We start from the raw sequence: 24075 nt of genomic DNA, 5'->3' as shown, positions 1-24075 counted from the left end.
TTAGAATCCTCTCCACGAAGCTCTATATAAGCACTCTTAGGAGTGCATTACCACAAAAAAGCTGCTACATTTTAGGATCCCTTGATTACTTCTAAATTCAGATCAAAAGGCCACCTCCTCCTTCCAATTCTGCTGCAGCTGCTAACACCTGTTTCCATCCTCTTATCCCAAAACGATATCTTTATTTGGAGGGAGATAAGTTACCACAGGGGCAGCTAGCTTGCACAGTGGGTACAGTGCTGGGCCTGGAGTCAAGAAACAAATCTGGCTCCAGAAACTTACTGGCTAATAAGTGACCCTGAGTGAATCACTTAACCTTGTTTCCCTCAGTTTCCTCATCTGTAAAATGAGCTGGACAAGGAAATGGCAAATCACTCCAGTATCTTTGCCAAAGAAAATCCCAAATGGGGTCACAAAGAGCCGGACATGTCTCAAAACCAAATGGACAACAGCAGCAAAAAGTTAACACAATGGATAGAGCACTGGCCTTGAGTCAATACAGGCATTCAGATACTGCTACAAACACTTACTAGCTGTAGGACTCTGGATAGGTCACATAACATTTCTCAGTCCCAGTTTCTTCATCTGCAAAATAGAGATAATAATAGCAGTTAGCTCTGTGCTCTATGGGATCCAAGCTAAATTATGAACCCAATACCCTTCCCCTCCCCAGAGAGTGCCCAGAGACTGAGGTAGTGCAAAGTGGGGGGAAGATGATGTCTCACATGTAGGGAGAGTGTTTGCTTGTATATCTGAGATAATCCCTTGAAGTGAACATTTCTGTGTAAAATTTCTTGTGTTACATATCTACAGACAACTCAGGGAGTTGTGAAGAACAAATGACATAATATTTCTAAAGCCCTTTGCAAACCTTAAAGTAATATTGCTATTATTAGAGAGAGGAACCTGAATTGTTATTTATTGCAAGGGGAAACTCCCACTTGAGGAAATTCCCTCTACCGACATAATTCAGCAGCACCTTCTCTGCAGTTTAGGTTCTCAGGGAATTTTCAAAAGAACTGAAAGTCTAATGATGCTGAGGGCCACATGACCAGTTTGTCTGGGGCAGAATTTGAAGATAGGTCTTCCTGTTTCTGAGACCAGCTATCTACCCACCATACCAAAGCTCCTTCTCTTTAAATGCTGTTGTTATTATAATTTTTTCTCAATACTACATGCTTAATAAATTGTTATGGATGGATTACTTCTCTGTAACCTGCGCTTCTCTGGGCATGCCCTATTCTAACCTGAAGATTCCCTTGAAGGACCTTTTTAGGCATGCCCAGGTTGCCTAACATGGACCCTACTACATCCTCCCCTACCATGTGGTTGGGGGTAGCCTTTGGCAGCCTAAGGTTTTATAATTGGCAAGACTAAGTGATCTTTTGCTCCTTTGAGGGGTTGGTGTTCATACCCTTTTTCTGCCATATTTTCAGCTTCTCTCTTTTGGGGACTAATCAGCTGCTATGTCCAGCATGCATGCCAAGAATTGAACCAGGAAGAGAGAAAAGATTATCCTTCCCCTGCTCTCCGTCCTTTACCCTCTCCTCTAAGAAATGGGCCTGGAGGTGTCGGTTTTGTGTTTGTCCTCAGTTTCTGGTGCTGGAGGTGATCCCCACAGGATTGGAAATTCAAGCCATAACAGTGGAGCCAGGATTGCAGGCAGAGTACCATAGCCAGTCAACCCAGCATGGAAACCCTGAGAAGACAGGGTGCCTGGGATTCCAACCCAAGAAGGATTTTGGACCTGGAACTATGGGAACCAAGCTAAACTGTGTACCTAATCTACTCCCCTACCTTAGAGCCTGAGTTGGTACAAAGTAGGGGAAGGATTATGCTTCACCCAAACTGGCAGAATATTTTTGTGTATCTGTTATCATACCTTCTGAAGTCAATACTTCTGTGTAAGAAGTCCCATTTTAAATTAGAAAGCTCTCAAAGTCTTGTAGAATTGAGATTGCAGTAGTGCCAGTCCTTAGAGTCTGCCCACCAGGCTGAGCTGCAACATGTTTTACTAGGGTGGTAGCACAATCAGAGCTCTGCTTGAGGTAGTGGATGGAAGATAATACAAAGAGTAGATGACCATAGTTTAAGCCTGAATTTTGTCACTTATTAGCCAGAACAGGCAATTGAATTTCCTTCACACTCAGTCTTCTCATCTGTCAAATAAAGATCATGCGTGCCTTAGGCTACAACTTGATTCAGGTAAGCCCCTGGTTCCCCCCCCTTTTTTTAAATTATTATTCTTTCAGGTAATATTTCTAGGAATCCCAAAGAAGAAAGGAAGAAGAGATAGATACTGACTCCATTTGGAGATGATGGAAGAATGTTAAAATCATACTCCTAGGCAGGCACAAGTTTCCATAAAGAGAAAAATATAATCAAAGAAGAGATACACATGGCATACACACAAACACATACACTACATATACACACACACACACACACACACACATACATACATACATATATAGAAAGTTAGGCTTCCACAAGGGAATTCTGAGAAGGACTTCCAAGGTTTTATGGATAGTCCCTCAACCAATCAGAAAGTGCCCCAAACATTCTGCAAATAACTAGTTCCTTAAGAAAGAGCCCTGAAAGCTAAACCAGTTGCAACCTTGACCCAAGGTCAAGGACAAGGCAAAGGCTTTTCTCCACTATGCTTGCTGAATAAGCTTATTAAATATTAACTGACACACTCCGTGGGCAGAGATAGCCACCATTTTTCAACATGGGAAGAGATAACATGACAAGGAGGAACATGGAGGAACATGGGATGGGCAGTTCAGGAAGAGTGTAACTCAGATAAGCTGGTCCAATCACGGCTCAGATGGAAGGAGTATGGATTTTACTAACCATTTAAAAGTTGATTCTAAGGGCAGCTAGGTGGATGCAGTGGATAGAGGACTGGCCCTGGATTCAGGAGGACCTGAGTTCAAATCCAGGCTCAGATACATAACACTTACTAGCTGTGTCACCCTGGGCAAGTCACTTAACCCCCATTGCCTAACTAAAAACAAATAAAATAAATAAATAAGTGAGTGAATGAATGGAATGAATGAATGAATGAATAAATAAATAGGGCGATTCTACCTCTGTACCAGTGCACACATGCTGCTAGGGTGCAGTGTGTCCATTTCTCACAAGAAGTGTAATAAAGGCTTTCCTTTACACATACCTGTAGTAGATTTTTGTTTCAGATTTTTCTAACATATATCTATACACACACACACACACATACAATGTGTATATACACATATGTACGTATGTTGTTGTTCAGCTGTGTCCAACTCTTCGTGACCCTGGATGGACCATACTGTTCATGAGGTTTTCTTGGCAAAGATATTGGAGTAGTTTGCCATTTCCTTCTCCAGTGGATTAAGGCAAAAAGAGTTTAAGTGACTTGCCCAGAATCACACAGCTAGTCAGTGTCTGAGACAGATTTGAACTCATATCTTCCTGACTCCAGGCCCTATGCTCTACCCACTGAGCCACCTAGCTACCATATATGTGTGTGTATACACAATCCATATATACACATGTCTATATGTATGTGTATGTACTCATCATATGTCAGTATATACACATCATTATATGTGTGTAGAGATAGATGTAGATAAGTACATGTATGTGGTTATGTTTATGATATGTATATGCATACTTCTAAACCTAATAGAAACAAACCCTTGGGTCAAAATTGAGCCAAACCCATGAAAGGAGTGATTGGTTACTTGTCATGTGTGAGAACCTTGTCTGATAACCAGAGAAACATGAAACTTTGGCCCCTTGGCAGATGGAAATCTTAGGTCCCTTGGTCTGTGCCATGACTCATTGGGACCACAAAACCTCCTTGTATTTCTCGTAAGGTAAGAGGCAGTGTGGTATAATAGAAAGGGCACTGGATTTGGGAGTCCAAATCCTCAGTTCAAATCCAGCCTCGGACATTTACTGTCTGTCCCTGGGCAAGTCATTTAATCTCTGTGTGTCTCAGTTATTCATCTTACAAAATGAGGGTTTTACACTCAATGACTTCTAAGATCCTTTCCAGCTCTAAATCTGTGATCCTATAAACCTCACTAACCTCTTGAAAAATAAAAGGTTTAACAGTATGTGTTATTGTACTCACAGCTACAGCTATGAATCATATAACACAAATTAAGCCATCAAAACCTTGTTCCAAAGTTCTCCTGTTTTCTACCTATGACAAAGTCCACACTCATTGGTTCATATGTTTATAGTTAGAAGGTGCCTTAAAGGTCAAGCCCTGTATTTTGCAGATGAGGAAACTGAAGCCTAGAGAGGTGACATGATTTGTCTAAGATTATGCTGGCACTATGGCTAGAGTTCTGGCCTGGAGTCAAGAAGTCTCATCTTCCTGAGTTCAAATCTGACTTCAGACACTTACTAGCTGTGTGACCTTGGGGGAGTCACTTAACTGTGTTTGCTTTAGTTTCTTCATCTGTAAAATGAGCCAGAGAAGGAAATGGCAAACCATTCCTGTATCTTTGCCAAGAAAACCACAAATAGGGTCACAAAGAGTTGGACACAACTGAAAAATGACTAAACAACAACACAGGTCGTAAGTGACAGAGATAGGATTCAAGCCTAAGGCCTCTCACTTGAAACCTAGGACTCTCCACTTCATCACACCATCTGGATGCCTTCTTTCCCATTTGATTCATGCTTATATTTTCTCATTCACACCCATATTTAGTTGATATTTGCTGCTCTAGTCCTCATCCTTGTCTTTGAACATTTCTAGTTTCTTGCAGTGATGAATAAAATATGGAGTAAGGTTCAGAATGCTATCTTTACCAATATATCATTACAATGAACGAGGTGAACAGCAATCTGGCCTTTCTGTAGACATCTAGAGAGTTTGGCTTAGAATTTTGTCTTGATATCACGTGTTAAAAGATTCTTCGTAGCTATTTTACTGAGATCCAATCCTGAATCCAGAAAAAGATGGTAAGACCTGAAAAATTCCAGCTACTGACAGTTGATTATTGACAGTTATATATTTGATATATATTGATATGATACAATTGACAGTTATCTATTGGGCCACTAGGGTAGTTTTGAGACTAGGAGTGAAGTTCTAGATGGGGATATATATGTCATGAAGGGAGACTGCATTGTTTTATAATGGTTGTGTGAGACAGCCACCCACACTGTAGCATCTCACTCCTTTCTTACAGGGTGTATGGACTTAGTCTCTTGACTGCCTTACTCTCTCTAATCTTCTCTCAATAGGGCCAGATTTAGATTCCCCACGCAGTCACATTCAAATTCTCTTAGTGTCACAGGCACAGTTCTGCTGTGAGTGAATATACTCCTCTTACTCACCATTTCAGATCTCTAGCTAATGTGCATCCATTAACCCAAAACCAGCCACTCACAATGATCACATATTTAAATCTTAAACATAGTGATTTACTTAGAGATAAGATAAAAGATATAATAATACTTTAGTTACTCATATATTAAAGTGAAAACATGAATAATAAATACATCAAGGTCCAGACATAAATCTGGATGACATTTTCTCACTCAATATCTGTGGTGAAGAGGGGACACACAAACACACACTTATGGAAACCTACCAAGGAAGCACATGAGGGAGAAAAACCTACGTGCTTTAAGTAACTCAGTGTCCTCTTTCTGTCTTAGAAACTACCCATAAAAATTCCTTGATTAATATAGATTTTTTTTTGTTGATTTCTTGTTAAGTAGAGTCTTGATTGCTAAACTGAGTTAATCAATGATATGCTTGATAAGTAATGCTAGAAGGAAGCTGAGTCATAAGGCCCTCCTTAGACTAGTCAAGCTGGAATAAAAAAATGTCTGAGTTCATCCACGAATAAGTAAACTGCAAGCAGGTGCCTAAATGGAATCACTTTTAATATAGGTAAATTTTGGCTAAAATAAGCATTAAAGGAAGGCTTGAATATGGAAAGTTTCTAAAGGAGACTTAATATACAATCTTAGCAAGTACTTGTGGAAAGAGAGCAGGGGTGGTATCATCAGCTTTTTCTCAAAAACATGAACTGATTGTACGTGAGCCTCAGATCTCTTGGAACTGCCACTTTATCACATTCCTATTCCTAATTACCTCTCTGAATCACTGCTCAACCTTTTGGCCCCCATTATGGTAGCCATGGTTTTCAAGATTGGGCAAGAAACAGAAAGATGACTACCTAGGTCTGAGTATACTACAGAGGTAAAAAATCAACTGGTGCTTTGGTGTGGTTGCTAATGACCTCTTCTCTGTTTTTAGCAGTAGGAGAATTGTAATGTTCAGTTATTATTATATCTGGCCTCATGGAAACTGTGTACATTGGTCTAGCTTTTCACAATTGTAAATGGTCATATGTATTGAATTACAGGCAAATGCTATGGCTCAATGGGTAAGAAGTGGGCCAGAAACACAATAACAAAGAGTCCTAATTACATCCCTAACCTTACTTTCTGTATTTAATTTAAAAGTCACTTAGCAATGTAGTACCTATATTTCTCTCCACACAGAATTGGTTTATATTCTCAGGTCCTTTCATAGCCAAATTTTTATATACTAATTATACTTGGAAACCATTACAAGTTATAAGATCTTATTCCAATAAGTTTTCTTCCTAAGTACAAAACAGGATATTTAAAAAGAAAAAGGTATCCCAATTCGGTGCTAATAACCCTCTCCCTACCCACTCAAAATAACCTCAAATAGCTTCCTCCCCTCCAATGTGTTTTTTCTTATGTCCTGTACTTAGATGGAATATAGCAAGATATTCTGGGATAACATCAGTGCTCACATAACATCAGCAATCTGATATAGGATAGGTTATCCATATGTAATCATGTAAGCATATTTCCCCATTAGTCATGTTGTAAGAGAAGAAACAAAACAAAAGGGAAGAGCCAAAAAAAAAAAAGTGAAAATAGTATGCTTCGATCTGCACTCAGATTTTTCTGAATGCAAGGAGTCTTTTGGAATTGTCTTAGATCAGACCTGCACAACCTGCAGCCCATGGGCCGCTTGCGGCACAGCAAAGAATTTCCTCTACATACTAAGAATGTTTCCCTCTCCCTTTTTCACAGGCTGCCTGAAATTCTTTGTTGTACAGGCCTCTCTTAGATCATTGCATTGCTGAGAAGAGCTAAGTCAATCATAGTTGATCATCTCACAGTGTTGCTGTTACTGTGTACAATGTTCTTCTGGTTCTGCTCACTTCACTCAACATCAGTTCATAAAAGTCTTTCCAGGATTTTCTGAAATCCACCTGCTCATCATTTCTTGCAGTACAATAGTATTCCATGACATTCATATATCACGACTTGTTCAGCCATTCCCCAATCGTGAGATGTTGGTCTATGCCTAGTTTCTGCCATACTGTTTTCCAGTTTTCCCAGCAGTTTTTGTCAAATAGTGAGTTCTGATCTCAGAAGCTGGAGTCATTGGGTATATCAAACAGTAGATTACTATAGCCATTTGCTACTGTGTCTTGTGTACCTAATATATTCCACAAAGCGGGGAAAACTTAAAGGTTTACTGATAGTAAAGAGTGAGTTTTATCTGATTTTTTAAATTTGGCTATCACTTATGAAAATTATGAAATTGTACCTGTTAAAAAGTTGTCTATACTGAAGTTATATCTTTGAGTCAATTTAATAACAATAGACTCAGATTTAAATAGTTTAATCTTGTCTTAGGGGTGAATAGGCAATATAGATTGGAGGTTTACTATAGTTAACATTTTTCTGAGGTTAGGAGTCAACTATCATGAGTTTGCTGTATGTGTGAAACTCCAGAATGTAATTTTCTTAAATTATAAATGAAGGACAAATCAGATGTCCTTATATGTGCTCATTGTTAACTACATATATACATAACACTATATATACATGTATAGATATAACATATGGAAAGAGAGAGAGAGAGAGAGAGAGAGAGAGAGAATTAACAATGAGAAGAACCTAGCCATAAGCTGTGATTAATGAAATTTGCTATTTGAGGTACAATCTCATGGGACTGCAATTTGATATTGTTCTAAGTTTTAATTTCAGGTATAGTTGTCTGAAGGATCATTAAGCCAATAGTTCACCATTTAAGGGAAATGCCATGTGTTGTCTAAAGGGAGTGCAATCTGAGAACTGCTACAGGTGGATATCTGTGTCTGGGAAAGTTGAGAGCACAACCCTGGTGTAGGCTAAGATGAGATTCTCTTGGCTTAGTTTCTCCATTGTACTATTTCTTTTCTGAACAGGACATTTTTCCATGTGGTTAATTCTGAGACTGACTTTTGATACCCTGTGAATAATGTGGAACTTTTCTATATGATTGGCTATTAACTAGGACTCTTACCTGGAATGAGAGATAAGAGAATTTTTCCCTATTATGGCTTATGCCAGGTCAGTCTGTGCCCTTAAAGGGACAGTCTTGATATTGCTATAACTATATCCCTCCCTTTTCTTTTCATAGCAAATTTCTATAATCAAGGTAGGTAAACAAAGGAAGTTTTTGTTATTTTAATATTAAATATATTAATTAACAGATTAATACTAAAAAAATCTAAGACAGTATAATAGGACACAAATATGAAAGATCTTACTGTTGTTACTTTGTATTTGTAGTCAACACTATATCCTATGTAATTAGGTAAATGAGTTCTTAGCTTGCCATCCATTTGCTAATAGTTATATATTCATGTATAAGATTAGGTCCTTGAAGTATATCATTCTTTCAGGGTGATATGTAGATAACAGCCTCAAGGGGGTGGGGGTGGGGGATAAGACAAAGATGTAAAATGTGGAAATGATAAAAATCATATCTATAATATCTATGTCAATTGGCATCATATGTATAATGATTATACTAATGATTTAGATTTGTTGGACCTTCTCTGCTTTCCAGGGAATCCTAACTTGGAAGCTAAGGCTACATCTGAAGTAATCAATCAGACTCCTTGACGTGCTTAACAATTCTTCATGCTTGCAACTGCCAAATGACCTGAATCAGGTTCCCCATTGCTGCTCAAGAGTGAAAAGTCCTGGCCATGCTAGCACTGGTTCTGCACCCCACTGAACAATCAAAAGGCTCAATGACCCTAAAAACTCAGAGAACTGTTCACTCAAGACCCAAGAATACCTGTGCTCATGGTCTAGCCATTCGTGGTTTTCATGCTTAAAAACCCTACCCCTGCTATAACTGAGTGAGCCCCTCTTCTTAGGAAGGAGGACTTCACTTGCAAGCCATTTTCCTAACTATAAGAAATAAACTTCTGCTTGATTCCTGACTCTTCTGTCTCTTTGCCTGCTCTGCTCAGTTTGGCTCCAGCCATCTGCAGATTAGAGGTTCATTGGGTCCAGTTGACAAAAAGTTTTCTAATTAAATGGAGTAGGAAACTTTGAGAAAGCAACAGGATCAGACTGTTTTCTCTAAGAACTAGGAAATTGGGGCAGCTAGGTGGTACAATGGATAGAGCACTGGCCCTGGAGTCAGGAGAACCTGAGTCCAAATCTGGTCTCAGACCAGAGACTTGACACTTACTAGCTGTGTGACCCTGGGCAAGTCACTTAACCCCAATTGCCTCGCCAAAAAAAAAAAAGAACTAGGAAATTGTATTGAGTCTTATTACTGGGACATTTTAGTAGAATTACCTAGGAATCTCTGCAAATGACTTGGAACCAAAGAAGCAGATCTACTAGGAAGAATTTCCTTCAGAACTGTCCTGAGGAAGAGGCCTATTCCAGAATGTCCAAGAGGAGATGTTTCCAGGGATCAGACAACTACATGGAATATCTGGAACTCAAGATGAAATGTGCTGATTAAACGGATATTAAGAGTAGGTTACCAGGTTACAAGGAGACTTGACGTTATTTAATATTGATAATCATTATCTTATTGCTTTGACTTTTTGTTTCATGGCATTTACGTCTGTTGAGTTTTCTTGGTTACGTTGGTGACATGTAAATCTCCCCTCTCACGTTAGTCCATGTTGAGCCCTCTAAGTAGTTTGATCTGTAACCTGACTTAGTTTACCTATAGAATTTATATTATAAGGTTTGTCTCCTTAGGGGATATATGAGATTATGACCCTCCTTGTACTCTTAATGCCTCTCACCCCACTCCTTTGATGTCTCTTAATGTAGACTATCATTCTGTCCAGAATTACCTAATAGATGAAGTGTTTAAATATATCATCCTGAGGGTTGAGAACACCAGGATCAAAAAAAGGGGTGTGTGTGTGTGTGTGTGTGTGTGTGTGTGTGTGTGAGAAATGTCACATTAAAAAATAACCTTAGTGACTTCATTTTGCCCTTATCCAGTATTTTATGAAGCTAAATTTCAGCTGCTTCTAAGTGACCTGATTTTGGAAAAGTCACAAGATTATTCCCCTTCCTAAAAGTCACTCAACTAAAGGAATGTCAGAAGATTGTCCCTTTCCCTTTCATCTCAGTCTCTCCCAATTCCCTCTACCAATAAGAAAGCTGGTGTCTCGATCTATAATCCTATTTTTTACTCCTCTGAATTGTATACTACTTGTGTAGAAACCAAGGTTCTAGATGCCTGTCTACTGAGAGCCTTGGACCTGGTTTATTTCTGCAATGCATGTATTGCTAAATAAATCATTGTCTGGATGTGCTATTTGGTTTTCTTTATTCTACCATAATAAATGTGAATGTCGATGATAATGGCAGCTTCTAGCTGAGGGTCGTGGTTGCAATAGCAGTAACATGATTGGGCTTAAAACAAAGAAAACATTGGCATTGGAGTAAGCCCTTGAAAAAATTATCTCACTTGGTGTTTGGTCAGACTGTATTTAATGGAGCTGAAATCTAAACTGACTATTTAGCATCTTTACAAAATTGTTTATGTCTTAATCATGCTTAAATAGTGCTCACCCCCACCAAGTGATTGTAGTCAGTCAGCCAGTCAATAAACATGTGTTAAGCAATTACCTCATACCAAGAACTAGGGATCCAAAGAAAGTAAAAAGAATCTCTGTTCTTTAGGATCTCACAATCTAATGGGAAAGACAACGTGCAAACAAACAAACTATAAACTGGAAATAATCAAAAGAGAAAGTATAGAATTAAGAGGGACTAGGAATGGTTTCCTACAAAAAGGTAGGGTTTTGTTTGGACTTGAAGGAAGTCAGGAGGCAGAGATGAAGAGGGAGATCTTTCCATGCTTGAGGGACAGCCTGTGAAAGTGTCTGGAATAAGGAAATAGAGTATCTTGTTCAAAGAATAGTAAAGAGGCCAGTTTCATTGGATCACAGAGTACATGGAAGGGCATAACATATAAGAGTAGGAAGGTAACATGGTCAGACATGTGCTTTAGAAAGATCATTTTGACAGCTCAGTGGCAGATGGACTGCAGTGGGGAAGAGAATCATGGTAGGAAGAACAACCACTAGGCTATTGCAACATTCCAGTTGTGAGAGGATGAGGGCATACACCAGGGTGATAACAGTGTCAGAGGAGAGAAAAGAGTACATATGAGAGATATCATGAAGGTAAAATTGACATTGAATAAGGGGGGGGGAAGTGAGGAATTGAGGTTGTGAGCCTGGATGAATGGGAGGATGGTGATACCCTCAACAGTAATAGCAAAGTTATAAAAAGGGAATGATTTAGGGGGAAAGATAGTAAGTCAGTTTTAGGCATGTTGAGCTTAAGAAGTCTACATGACATCCAGTTCAAGATGTCTGATAGGCAGTTGAAGATGTGAAACTGGTGGTCAGAAGAGAGGTTAGGACTGGATAAACAGATATGAGAATCATTAGTGTAGAGATAATCATTGAATCCATAATTGCTGATGATATCACCAAATCAAATAATATAGAGGGAGAAGAGAAGATGGTCCAGAGAGCCCTATAAAACATTCATGGTTAGTGGGTCTGAACTGGATGAAATTCCAGAAAAAAGAGACTGAGAAGGAGTGCTAAAACAGATAGGAAGAAAACCGGAAGAGAGTAATGTCACAAAAACCTAGAGAGAAGACGATATCAAAAAGATAGTGATGAGCAGTGTTAAAGTCTATAGAGAAGTCAAGGAGGATGAGGATTGAGAAAGGCCATTAGATTTGGCAGTTAAGAAATCGTTAGTTTGGAACTCAAAATTTGAAAAAAAAAGTAATTTTAAAACTGTTTTTACATGTAATTGGGAAAAAAAATTAAATATTAAATAAAGTTGAAAAAAAATCACTTGGAGAGAGTGGTTTTAGTTTAATGATAAGGTTGGAAGCCAGACTGTCAAAAAACATTTTTTTGAACACTGTCTAATCATGATGACAAAGCTTGAACCTGAAGAAAAACTGAAAAAATACTTACCTTCCCTTATTGGTACAGGTGGATGATTCAGGTTTATGAGTGTAAAATATTGACTACATAAGAAAGATTTTAGGGGGTTAGGCTTCCACAGCAGGATAAGAAATTCCAAGATCTTGTGGATAGTACCTCAAATGATCAGAAAGTACTCCAAATTTTCTGTAAACAACTAGTTCTTAAGGAAGAGCCCTAGAGGCTAAACCAGTTGCAACCAGCTGGGTTCAAAGACAGGGCTTCGACAGGGCAAAGGTTTTTCTCCACTGCACTTACTTAATAAGCTTATTGAATATGAACTGACACACCCCAAGGGTGGAGATAGCCGCCATTTTTTTAGCATGGGACTTATGAAGTGGGCAGAGTTAATGGAACACGGATGAACATGTGATGGGTTGTCCAGGAAGGGTGTAACTCAGATGAACTAAACCAATAGGAGCCCTGATGGGTGGGGTATGGATTACTAAAGGTTTAAAAGTTGATTCTACCACTGAACCAGTGCCCATGTGCTACTAAAGTGTGTTGTGCCCACTTGGAAGAGTAATAAAGACTTCCCTTCACTCACTCACTGTAGTAGATTTTGTTTCAGAGTTTTCTAACAGACTACATTGGCCAATGTGGCTTGTTTGTGTTTTGATTATATAGCATATGCTCTGAAGCATTTACCCCAACTTCCACTTGCCCAGATAAATCAGGTGCTAAGCGCTCAGCACTGTTTTTCTCAGGGCTCTAGGGTAGTGTTGAGGGATTAGGGTATCTTTCTAGTACCAGTCAACATCTTCACCAGCCAACACTGATCTGCTTTGCCCCAAGTTTATCTGCTGAGAATCAATTTAGTTAGCCAGCATTAAGGAGCATTTAGGAAGGTATATTTATTAAGGTGATATCATATGAAGAAAACTTCCCTCCCCACCAAATTCCGTGACACAGGGGTTTTACTAGAGCACACTTGTTTCAGTCTCTGGATTACCTATGATTCTCAATTTGCTTGTCAATTTACAGATGACTCATATGGCATGACCCAGTTTCTTCAGCCTATCAGGATAGGATTACTCTAAAATGTCACTCTACTTTCTAAGACATTTTGCACTTAGTCTAAACAGAACTATGATTCATTGAGACTGAAGCCTATGATTGAGATTAATTAATTAATTTATGATTGAGATTAAAATCTATGATTAAGTACATACAGAGTCTAGGGGAAAGTGGGCTCAAGTTGAGAAAGCACATATAACAGAAGGGTAATTCACAGTTCCTGGTTGCTAGTGACTGGGTTTGGAAATCCCCTCCTTGAATTTTCCCACTTCCAATCAAGGAAGTCTCTAGTGACCTGAGACTATAATCCTCTCAAGTGGCCTTTCAAGCCTAACCTCCCAGTTCTCTGTTACCCTTAACCTAGCAGCCCTCTATTGTCATTACCTAGGGATGGCCCCAAGCTACTTCCTATCCTTGATCCTATCTAGACCCCATTCCCAAGCCCTCCTCTAGTCACCCCAGCCTACTGGCTACTCCATCAAAGTCATCCCTAGACCCCTCCTCACAGTCACCCCAAACTACTTGGCCACTCCTAGATTCTTCCCATACTCTTTCTGTATATAAGGTCCATCTTGTCTCCATTAAGGTGCTCAAATTCTTTAGGAGTCTAGCCAAGTGCTCAGATTCTTAAAATCTAGCCAATGGCTGAGATTTACTCTAGCCCACTTGTCAATACCAGTGTCACAAATGTTCAGATTCCTTAAGAGTCTGGCCAATATGTCAAATATTTAATAAATTTTGTCTTTGGCTGAAAGAAGGCTTGGGTCAAATTCATTCAGGCAAGACCCATGTGTCGCTATTTTGGGGTACCAGCAACCCTAAACCTCAACGCTAGAAGTCATTTTTTCCTCTTCATAGAATGTTCAAGAAATCTCCCTTATGTAGTTTCTTTGCTGAGCTCTTGGTGGAACCTATGTTCAGTCTGTCCTTGGTACCTAATGTAAACACTGAGGCTTCTAGTGTCTAGTCTAGCAGTGCTAGGAACCCCTAAATGCAAAAGTAGGGGGTGAGGGTCTGCCTCGAAAGAATTTGACCACTCAAGCCTTCTTTCAATCCAAGTAACTAGTTTATTAAGACAGAGGTTGGATGGGCAAGGTTCCTAGTGAGTCTGCAGTATTTGTGCCCAGATTCTTAAGGAATCTGAGCATTTGGTGAGGATGGGACTAGTATTTTTATACAGAAAAAGACTGTGAGAAAATCTGGATGGGATCAAGGAGTGGCAAGTAGCCTGGGGTGGTCTGCAGGTAACAAAGAAAGAGGCCTAGATGGGATGAAGGAGTGTCAAATAAACTAGAGTGAGCCAGATTACTCAGGTGAACCTTTTAGGGGTCCATCATTAGTGCCCCATCACTAGGACATAGACAGGAATTCCAAAATCCTCTTAGACCCTTTATAGCTTGAAAGATCTTTCTCTGAACAAAAATACAGTGAGGAGGGATTGGAATACAGACATAAGCAGAGACTAAGGCCAATACTTCTTGTTCCCCACCCCCAAAGTGGTTCTTCTTCAGGGGTTTTACTGGAACACACTTGTTTCAGTCTCTGGATTACCTATGATTCTCAATTTGCTTGTCAATTTACAGATGACTCATATGGCATGACCCAGTTTCTTCAGCCTATCAGGATAGGATTACTCTAAAATGTCACTCTACTTTCTAAGACATTTTGCACTTAGTCTAAACAGAACTATGATTCATTGAGACTGAAGCCTATGATTGAGATTAATTAATTAATTTATGATTGAGATTAAAATCTATGATTAAGATTAATTGAGATTAAAGCCCATGATTGAAATTGATTAATTATTTTTACCTGGTTAAGGCACCAGGGCCTACCTTAAGTAGGAAAGGATGACTTAACACCCTTATAGTTGCTTTTGCTAAACTCTTTTTCCCCTCTGTTCTATCTTTGTTATTCTGTTATTCTTTGTTACAAAGGACGACTCACTGGATAGGAGAGGAGAGAGTGACATTTTCAGTTCAAGTCAACAAGTATTTATTAAGAGCCTATTATGTGCCAGTGGAGTACAAAGAAATTTAAAAAAAAAAAGTTCTTGCCCTCAAGGAGCTCACAGTCTACTGGAGGAGATCACATTCAAACAGCTACATACAAACAAGACATATAAAGGACTGGAGAAAATCATCAAGGGAAAGCATTAATATTAAAGGGGAATCAAGAACGGCTTCTTGCAAAAGATAGGATTTTAGCAGATACACAGGGAAAGCCAAGGAAGTGATAAGCTAGAAAATGAAGGCAATATTAAAAAATGAAAGTGGTATAAAAGTAAAAGATGTCATTTAAAATAAGACTAAAAAAAGAAAATGAAACATTAAGAAGGATGGGTAGAATTTAGATATTTGGAAAAGAAATAAAGGGCTTTTACCAAACTTTCAGAAGTAAGACTTGTATGTTTGTATTTCGACTTTTATTTCTTTCAAACGGAAAACTCACTTTCAATGTGGAATTATCTCCATTAGTTAGAGCTGTTTATCCCCAGAACACTTGTAAATGATTTAGAATCCACTATGATGTAATTGTTGTCATTGGCCACAAAGAGTCACTGACAGCTCAATGAAAAAAAAACCCCACCAAAAAACAGGCCTGCAAAAAAAGCAAATGATTCCTGCATAAGGGTCAGAGAGCTAGCCAAAGTCTATTACATACCCACAAGCCTGAGGAAAAGACATGTCTGGATTACCATCTGATTGGCATACATTACCACATTAAAAGGAAGGGACAAGACTTCTCTAGGGATTGTAAAAAACAGTATCACTGTACAATAGCATGTAACAGTTCTCAAGGCAGTGATCTAAGGAGGAGGAAGGAGATGTGGTATTTGAGGATGGTATCAAAGACTCATTCATAATCGGGCAGCTTTTTAATGTTTGGTAACAGCTCGCCCTAGAACTGATTCATGTTCTGAGGATATCGATTCTACATCTGTTGATATCAGCCATCTAACTTCATACAACATGTCCCCTAGGTTAAACTCAGAAAGAATTAATTTCTTAAGACCCATTTTAAGTCATTGAGAATACCAAACCTTTAGAGTCACACACTTAGTTATGCCTACCAATACATAGACAACAATGTCTAGATTTTTTTTTAAAGATAAGGCTGCCTTCTTGTTTCATCATGCAATGTGTTCCATTGGAAGATTTTTGAAAAACAATTTTATTAATATATTTTGGTCTTACATAATCTTTATTTATGAATATATCTCTTCCTTTCTCCCACCCTGGGTGCCATCTCTTGCAACAAAGATAAAAAATAAAAGAAAAAAAGTAGTGCAGCAAAACTAACCTATACATCGACCAAGTCAGACCATACATGTAATGTTCCACACCCACAATCCCCCATCTTTGCAAAGAAGGAAGAGAGGTATATTTTCTCATCTCTTCTTTGGGGCCAAGCCTGGTCACTATAATTATAAATGGTTCAGTCTGAATGTGGATCTTTTAAAATTATATTTTATTCTAGAAGATCATCCAAAATCCATCTTTTCTCTCTTCTACCCTAACCACCCCTCCTCCACCGTTGAGAATGAAAGAGAAACAAAACTCCTGTAACAAATATGTAGAACAAATATTTGTATTGGCCATGTCATATACACACACATATGTGTCTCATGCTGCACTCTGAGTCTTTCACCTATAACATCAGAAGGTGAGTACCATGTTTTCTCATTAGTTCTCAGAAATTGTGATTTGTCATTACACTAATCAGAGTTTCTAATTTTTTTCAGTTGTCTTTACCATATCATTGTCATTGCATAAATTACTCTTCTGGTTCTGCTTATTTCATTCTCCAGCAGTTCATACACATCTTCCCAGGTTTCTTAAACCTTTTCTTTTCGTTCATTTTTTTTCTTACAGCACCATTGGTATTCCATAACATTTATATACTATAACTTATTCAGCTATTCCCCAATTTGTGGGCACCTTCTCAGATTGCCATTCTTTGCCACCTGAAAAAGAGTTACAAATATGTTTGTATATCCCTAGAACTTGTTTTGCTTAGGACTAATCTCTCACTTAATTTGCCCTCCCTCTAATTCTTTCTTCTCCTCTTTCCCTTTTATTTCTCTGTTGAATAAAATAAATTTCTGTACTCATCTCTGTGTGTATACATGTGTATGTGGGGAGGGGGGATGTATGTATTCTTCCCTCCTTTGCCAGTTCAGTTAAGAATGAGGTTCAAGGGTCAGCCTTCTCCACCCCTTTTTCCATGTTTGTATAGATATCTACTTGTATACTCTGATTTTGAGAATCTCCCCTAAGCTTCCTTTTTCTCCCCCACCCCCTGCCCTGCTATGTTCCTCTTCGCTTCTTTTTTCATTTTTCTCTTAAGATAATCAAGACATAATAGAACTACTCCAAGACCTTTTCAAATTAGATTCCTCTTATGACTCTGATGATGATACAGTTCAAAAGGAACAAATGTGCAATTTCCCAATATTTGAAGGTAAGCAGCTTTTATTTAGGCCTTTTTCATTGTTTGTGCTTGCCTTTTTATGTTTCTCTTAACACTTGTGTTTGAACTTCAAAGTTTTTACATAGCACAGGAATGCTTGAAAGTCCTCATTTTCATTAAAGATCCATTGTTCTCCCTGTAGGATTATACTCAATTTTCTTGCCTGTAAGCTTATGTCCTTTGCTTTCTGGATTATAATATTCCAAGTTCTCCATCTTCCATGTAGCATCTTCTAACTCACGTGTGATCCTGATCATGACACTTCAATATGTGAATTCTCTCTTTCTGGCTGCTTGCAGTATTTTTTCTTCAACCTGGAAACTCTGGATTTTAGCTATCATGTTTCTGGGAATTTTCATTTTGAATTTCTTTCAGGAGGCAACCAGTGTATTCTATCCCTTTCCACTTTGTCTTATGGTTCTAAGAAGATTTATTTTAAGATTTCATGCAATATGATGCCTAGGATCCTTTTTTTTTTTGGTCATGAAATCCAAGTAGCCCAGTGATTCTTAAACTTTTTCTTCTCAAACTATTTTCACATGTTATTTTTTTCTATCTTTTGAATTTGTTTTAATGTTTCTTGTTGTCTCATGCAGTCATTGGTTTTAATTTGGTCCATTCTAATTTTCAGGCAGTTTGTTGCTTGGGCAAGGTTTTATGCTTCTTGTGCCAAACTATTAATTTCCTTTCCAATTCTTTCTTCCAGAGCTCTCATTTCTTTTCCAATTTTTTCTTTTAACACTCTCATTTCCTTGTTAAAAAAAAAAACTTCTAAAACTCTTTTTAAAAAAAATTCTTGCTTCATTTCTTCCACGCATTCTAGTTGAATTTGTGCCCAAGCTGTATTTTTCTCTGAGGCTTTGCTTGTAGAAATTTTGGAGTTGTTTTCTTCTTCTGGGTTTTTGTCTTGAATGTCCCAGTCACCATAATAGCTTTTACTGTCAAACTTTTTTGTTGCTTTTTGCTCATTCTTCTAAGCTTACTCTTGGACTTTGGACTTGATTTTAGAGATAGTCTCTATGTACTTCTGGAGTGAAGGTCTGAGCTAGTCCTGCTGCTTCTTTCTTAGGGCATTCAGTATTGTGTTATTCCAAGATTTCAGCTGCAGTCCAAGATGAAATAACTGAGGAAACAAAGGTTCAAACTTTTGAGCATATCAATTTATTAAGCCATGCATGTTAATTGCATGACAAATCTGAACCAAGCCTCCTCAGCTTTGGCACTGGGCCCCCACAGGGGGAGACAGATTTTTACATATTAAAAACAATTAATTAAATAAGATCAATTAATTAAAAGGAAACAATTAACAAGGTGCAAACCAGGTTACAAAATTAGGTAATCTGATTTCTAATTGAAGGAAAGATTAAGGACTTTCCAAATTGGGAGGGAGAGAGCAAAAGGTGCAATTCTCTGAAATCAGAAAAAGAGGTATCCCACTCTCTGCAAGTGTCTATATTCAATCAAAGGAACATGAAAACAATAACTGATTTACCAGTACAGGGCCAGTTTTCAAATAAGACATATAGGTTACTTGAGATGTATAATTGTGAGAAAACTCCTTGCTTCCATCTTCGGATCTGACTGGGCTTCTAGTCACCGTAACCTAGGTCCTTAGTTAAGGATCTCTAAGCAACATAGAGGTGGTCCAGCTTCTCAGCCACGCAGGGCCATGCAATAAAGTTCAGGCAATGCAATAAGGGTTTTCTCACAATCCCCATAACTGAATAAAGTTTTCCCACAATTCAGAAATAAGACTAAACCCATAGTTGAATAGAAAGGGAACTGAGCTAGTGCCAGAACTGAGTCACAAGATGGAGTCAGTGAGGTTCGCTCAATTCCCACAATTCCCTCACAAAGTTGTCTAAAAACAGTAAAAAGTCTGGTTGTCCCCTCTTTACCCTCCCCGTCCCCCCCCCCACAATCCAGTTTGAACTCTGCAAGCTCCTGACCTGGATTTGGGTCTGAGCAACAGTAGAATGCTGCTGAACTCAGCCCCAATCAGCTGGAAACTTCTACTGGCTCAGGCAGAACTATAGGCTCCCATTTGATTTGGGATTCCTGCACGACAGGGGTTATTCCAATACTCTGGAGGCTTCAGATTGAGAGATAAGATGCAACTCAGACTCTGCTCTCTGCTCCTGGGGTCTGAGCCACACTCTGCTGTTTGCTTCTGAACCTGGTCCTCTCTCAATAACCACCTAGGACCTGTGACCATTCTTTACTCCAGAATACCACCCCTAGGCACAGATCCTCTTTTTCATTCTGCCTTGGATCTGTGACCTAGAATTGGATGGCAGGTGACAAAACTGTCAGTTGGCATCTGTTCCCTTTATGGAGCCCCAGTCTGAGTCTAGGACCTCCTCTTGCCCTGGTACCCACTCTCCCCCTTGCACTGGAGTGTTCTGCATGTCATTCATGGACAGACTTCTCCCTTGTTTATCTGTCTCCCCATGACAAAGTGGACTAGAATAATTACTCACTTTGACTTTTTCTTGGATTCCCCCATCAGAACTCCATCTGGAGTGCTTTCTAGGTCTATTTGGAAGAGTTTTGGTTTGTTTGGTTTTTTTTCCCCTGGAGGAGTGAAGTATGACTATACATCTTTCTACTGCTCCACCAACTTGGCCCCTCTTCCCTGAATATTGATTTATAAGCTAAATTTTCAAATAACTAAAGCATAAGACTTAATTGTTTCACATTGGAATTTTTGATGTACCTTATTATACATGCATGGGAACATAATTACATTTTGATTTGCCAAACTAATAAGCAACTGGCAACAATAGAGCTGAACCAGCTATCTATATATTCTGTACATCCTTTTGAGGGTTTATTGTGATTTTTAACAAGTGTAAAGTTAAAAAGACAAATAAAAAATCATTTTTTAAAAATGGGAAGTTTTTTTTCTCTCACATTTTGTTTTCAGTTTTAATCTTCTTTTAAGCAGATGAAATGTGACAGACCAGTCCTGGGAATGGGGACAAGGGGAGTGAGAAAGATGTATTCAAGTACCCAACAGGACCTACTTCTAAAAGATGGCAGGAAGAGGAAGATGGAAGAGACCCAAGAGTTCTTCCCAAAGGGGAGAAGTTTTACTGTGGAAGGGAAGGACATTCCTTATATTTTCAATAACACTCTCTCACTCTGATGGATCTATTATCTAATGTTTGCAGATCTTTCCTCCAACAATGAAAATGACAACCCATGCATGAATGCCTATACTATGAAACTTTTGCCCATATCTTCCCTCAGTCATCCATAGGAGGTCCACCCAACATGCTCTCCACTATCTAGATGTCTTGACATCTCATGGGCACCAGTGGAGCACATGGGCTGTCCATTGACTCTTTCACTATCGTTCATCCTTTTTTCCAGTTATTTATTTCTCTGATGACATGTTTTATACAGATTCTCATGGACAGGTCTTTGTTTATAATGTTCATATTTTGTTTTTACTCATCATGCACCTGTCCATTGCCCTTTGGGTGATTCTTACCTTTGATTTTTCAGAAACTATGATAGTCCATGATCCAGAGCCATGTAGCATTCATTGATGAATTATTAAATTGTTTTACTTTTCCAAATTATACAGATGTATATCTATGGCTACTGCACCAGATTCTATTGCTCTGAGTTAGATTTCTGTGGTTCAAGGAAACTGAAGTCTAAAAAAAATTGTCATATTAAGTCATGTGACACCACTCCTTCATTTTCATGAGATATTTTAGTGAGTATAGGAGTCTTCTAACAGACAAATTGTCTTGGCCTGACAATGTAATTTCATGAAAGAGTTTACTGAAAATTTTTCATCTTGAAGAATGGGAAGTTTACAATGCTTACTTAGAATATAATGGAGATTCAGAGATTAGATATCACAACACTTTAGGTAACCATCTTTTTGATAGAGAGGGGTAACTTCCTTATTGTCTATTTCCACCCTAACAAGAATATCATGTGTTTGACAGCTGACATTGAATGGATTTATTAAACTGAAGATTTCATGGAACAGAAAATGTATTCACCAGGAAAAATATCAAACATTTCAGGGGCACATTGTCAATTAATTCATCTATCATAGTAAGCCAAAAAGGAGATGAGATTGGGTTTCTTTTTTTTTTTTAGGCAATGAGGTTAAGTGACTTGCCCAGGGTCACACAGCTAGTAAGTGCTAGTGTGCGAGGCCAGATTTGAACTCAGGTCCTCCTGAATGCAGGGCTGGTGCTCTATCCACTGCACCACCTCACTGCCCCGAGATTGGGTTTCAATACAAAAATTAACAGCTACCTGTTTTTTTTCTTTTTTTTGTCCCTAGAGGAACCCAGGAGGTTTCCTGGAAAAGGAATATAACACATTTCATTCATCTTCTTACATGGGTTCAACTCTCTATGTGGGACATGTGTGTCTGTTGCCCGTGTGGGTTACATATATACACGTAGGTCTGCCTAGATGTGACATACAAGGATGTATGGAAAGACCTCTATAAATCTCCTCCACCCACACTTCTCCAAGAAAGGCTGATTCTATGAGGCTGGCCGCACTGTTCTCACTGGGGTGGGAGGGGGGAAGAGGAGGAATGTTACTGCACTATAATTATATGTATCTGCCCTCTTAAATATTGTTAGTCTAGGGAAATACTTTTTGTGTTCAAACTGTGCTCTTGATTGCTACATCTTCACAGGGATAGCAAGTTATATATCCAAGTTATATTTCCAAGGTTTGACTCCTTTCCTACCAAACGCTAATTCCATAAAGATCACACATATTGAAGAGCAAATAAATCCATTTATCCAAAACACAGAGTGAATGAACTCTCCCACTGGGATTGGGATATCTCAGCTTAATCAAGAGAAAGAATCCCAGATCACATCCAAGGAAAAATTCTCTAAAATCTCTAGTGTGGTAAGCTGAGGATAGGGATATGATTGAGGTACTGGCTCTTTTTGTGTCAGTTTGTTTCTAGAGTCCTTCCAGGGACATCTTCCTGCCTCTAACACTCTACTACCAGACACTCTCTCTCATTACAGACAAGTTCACCCGTTCCTTGCTGGTGAAATTCCACCACCCACCCCCATCCAAGACTAAAATTGTGCAAGAGCCCAGGTTCTTCCAAGGCAAGAAGACTAAAAAATCTCAGAAAGCCACACAGTTCTCTTGAAATCTCTTTCGATCTGGAGGAACTAATCCAAAATACACAGCTACACATAAATTTGTAACAGACCCAATCTGTTTGGTTGCTAATTTCCTCCAACTCCATTCAACAGCATGTGTGTAGGCATGGAGGAGGACAGGCACTGGGAGTAATCCAGAGTTAGGGGTTAGCAAGATGTTAGGATGAAAGTGGAGGAAAGTATAGAGTTGAACTAGTTAACTATTGATATAAGATCAGGAAGGGAGGAAAGTAAGGTCAGAACAAGCATGGGAGAGTAATGAGGGATGGAGGGATTGGAGATGTTCACGATGAGGAAGAACAGGTTTGGAGAGGTAAGACATATGACAAAATGATTTCAGAGTTTTTGATTGTTGAGGTGGAACACTTGTGGGTGGCAAGTTTTGGTTCTTCACCACTCCTATCTCTCCGACCCCAGTTTTGGAAAATCAGACTCTACAAGAAGAGAATTAATTCGCTAACTAACTAACTCTAACTCAAGCTTCTTCAAATTTTAGCTCTATTACCTTTGACTTCTGAATTCCTTTTAGTCTAAATGCCTAGTGAGTCTTCACACTTCTTAGAATCTTTAGATTCTTTTTTTTCTTTTTCTTTTTTTTCTTTTTTGTTAGGCAATTGGGGTTAAGTGACTTGCCCAGAGTCACACAGCTAGTAAGTGTTGTGTGTCTGAGGCTGGATCTGAACTCGGACCCTCCTCACTCCAGGGCCGGTGCTCTATCCACTGTGCCACCTAGCTGCCCCTCTAGATTCTTTCAAAGCTCTGCTCAAGTGCCCCCTCCCTCAAGAGACAGTGGTCTCATCTTTCTGTTTGCTATTGCCCTAGCCCTGGAAATTACTTTGCATATATTTCATATTTAATTTTCTTTATACATATTGTCTCCACCTGAATGCCAATAGAATGTAATCTCCTTGAGGGCTCGCTTTCATTTTTGTCTCTGTAGCTCTATTGTCCAAAAAAGTACTTGGAACATAGGAGAAGATTTTAAATATTTATTAAATTAAAGCATGGGAGCAGTTTCTCCAAAGACCCCTGCAGATTTTTTTCCTTCTGCTTTGACTGAAGACCATTATGCCTGAGGG

The sequence above is a fragment of the Phascolarctos cinereus genome, unplaced genomic scaffold (genome assembly GCF_003287225.1).
Source record: "Phascolarctos cinereus isolate Bilbo 61053 unplaced genomic scaffold, phaCin_HiC Scaffold_1;HRSCAF=81, whole genome shotgun sequence".
NCBI lineage: Eukaryota > Metazoa > Chordata > Mammalia > Diprotodontia > Phascolarctidae > Phascolarctos > Phascolarctos cinereus.
The sequence above is the reverse complement of the archived record's forward strand: the minus strand, read 5'-3'. Positions refer to the sequence as shown.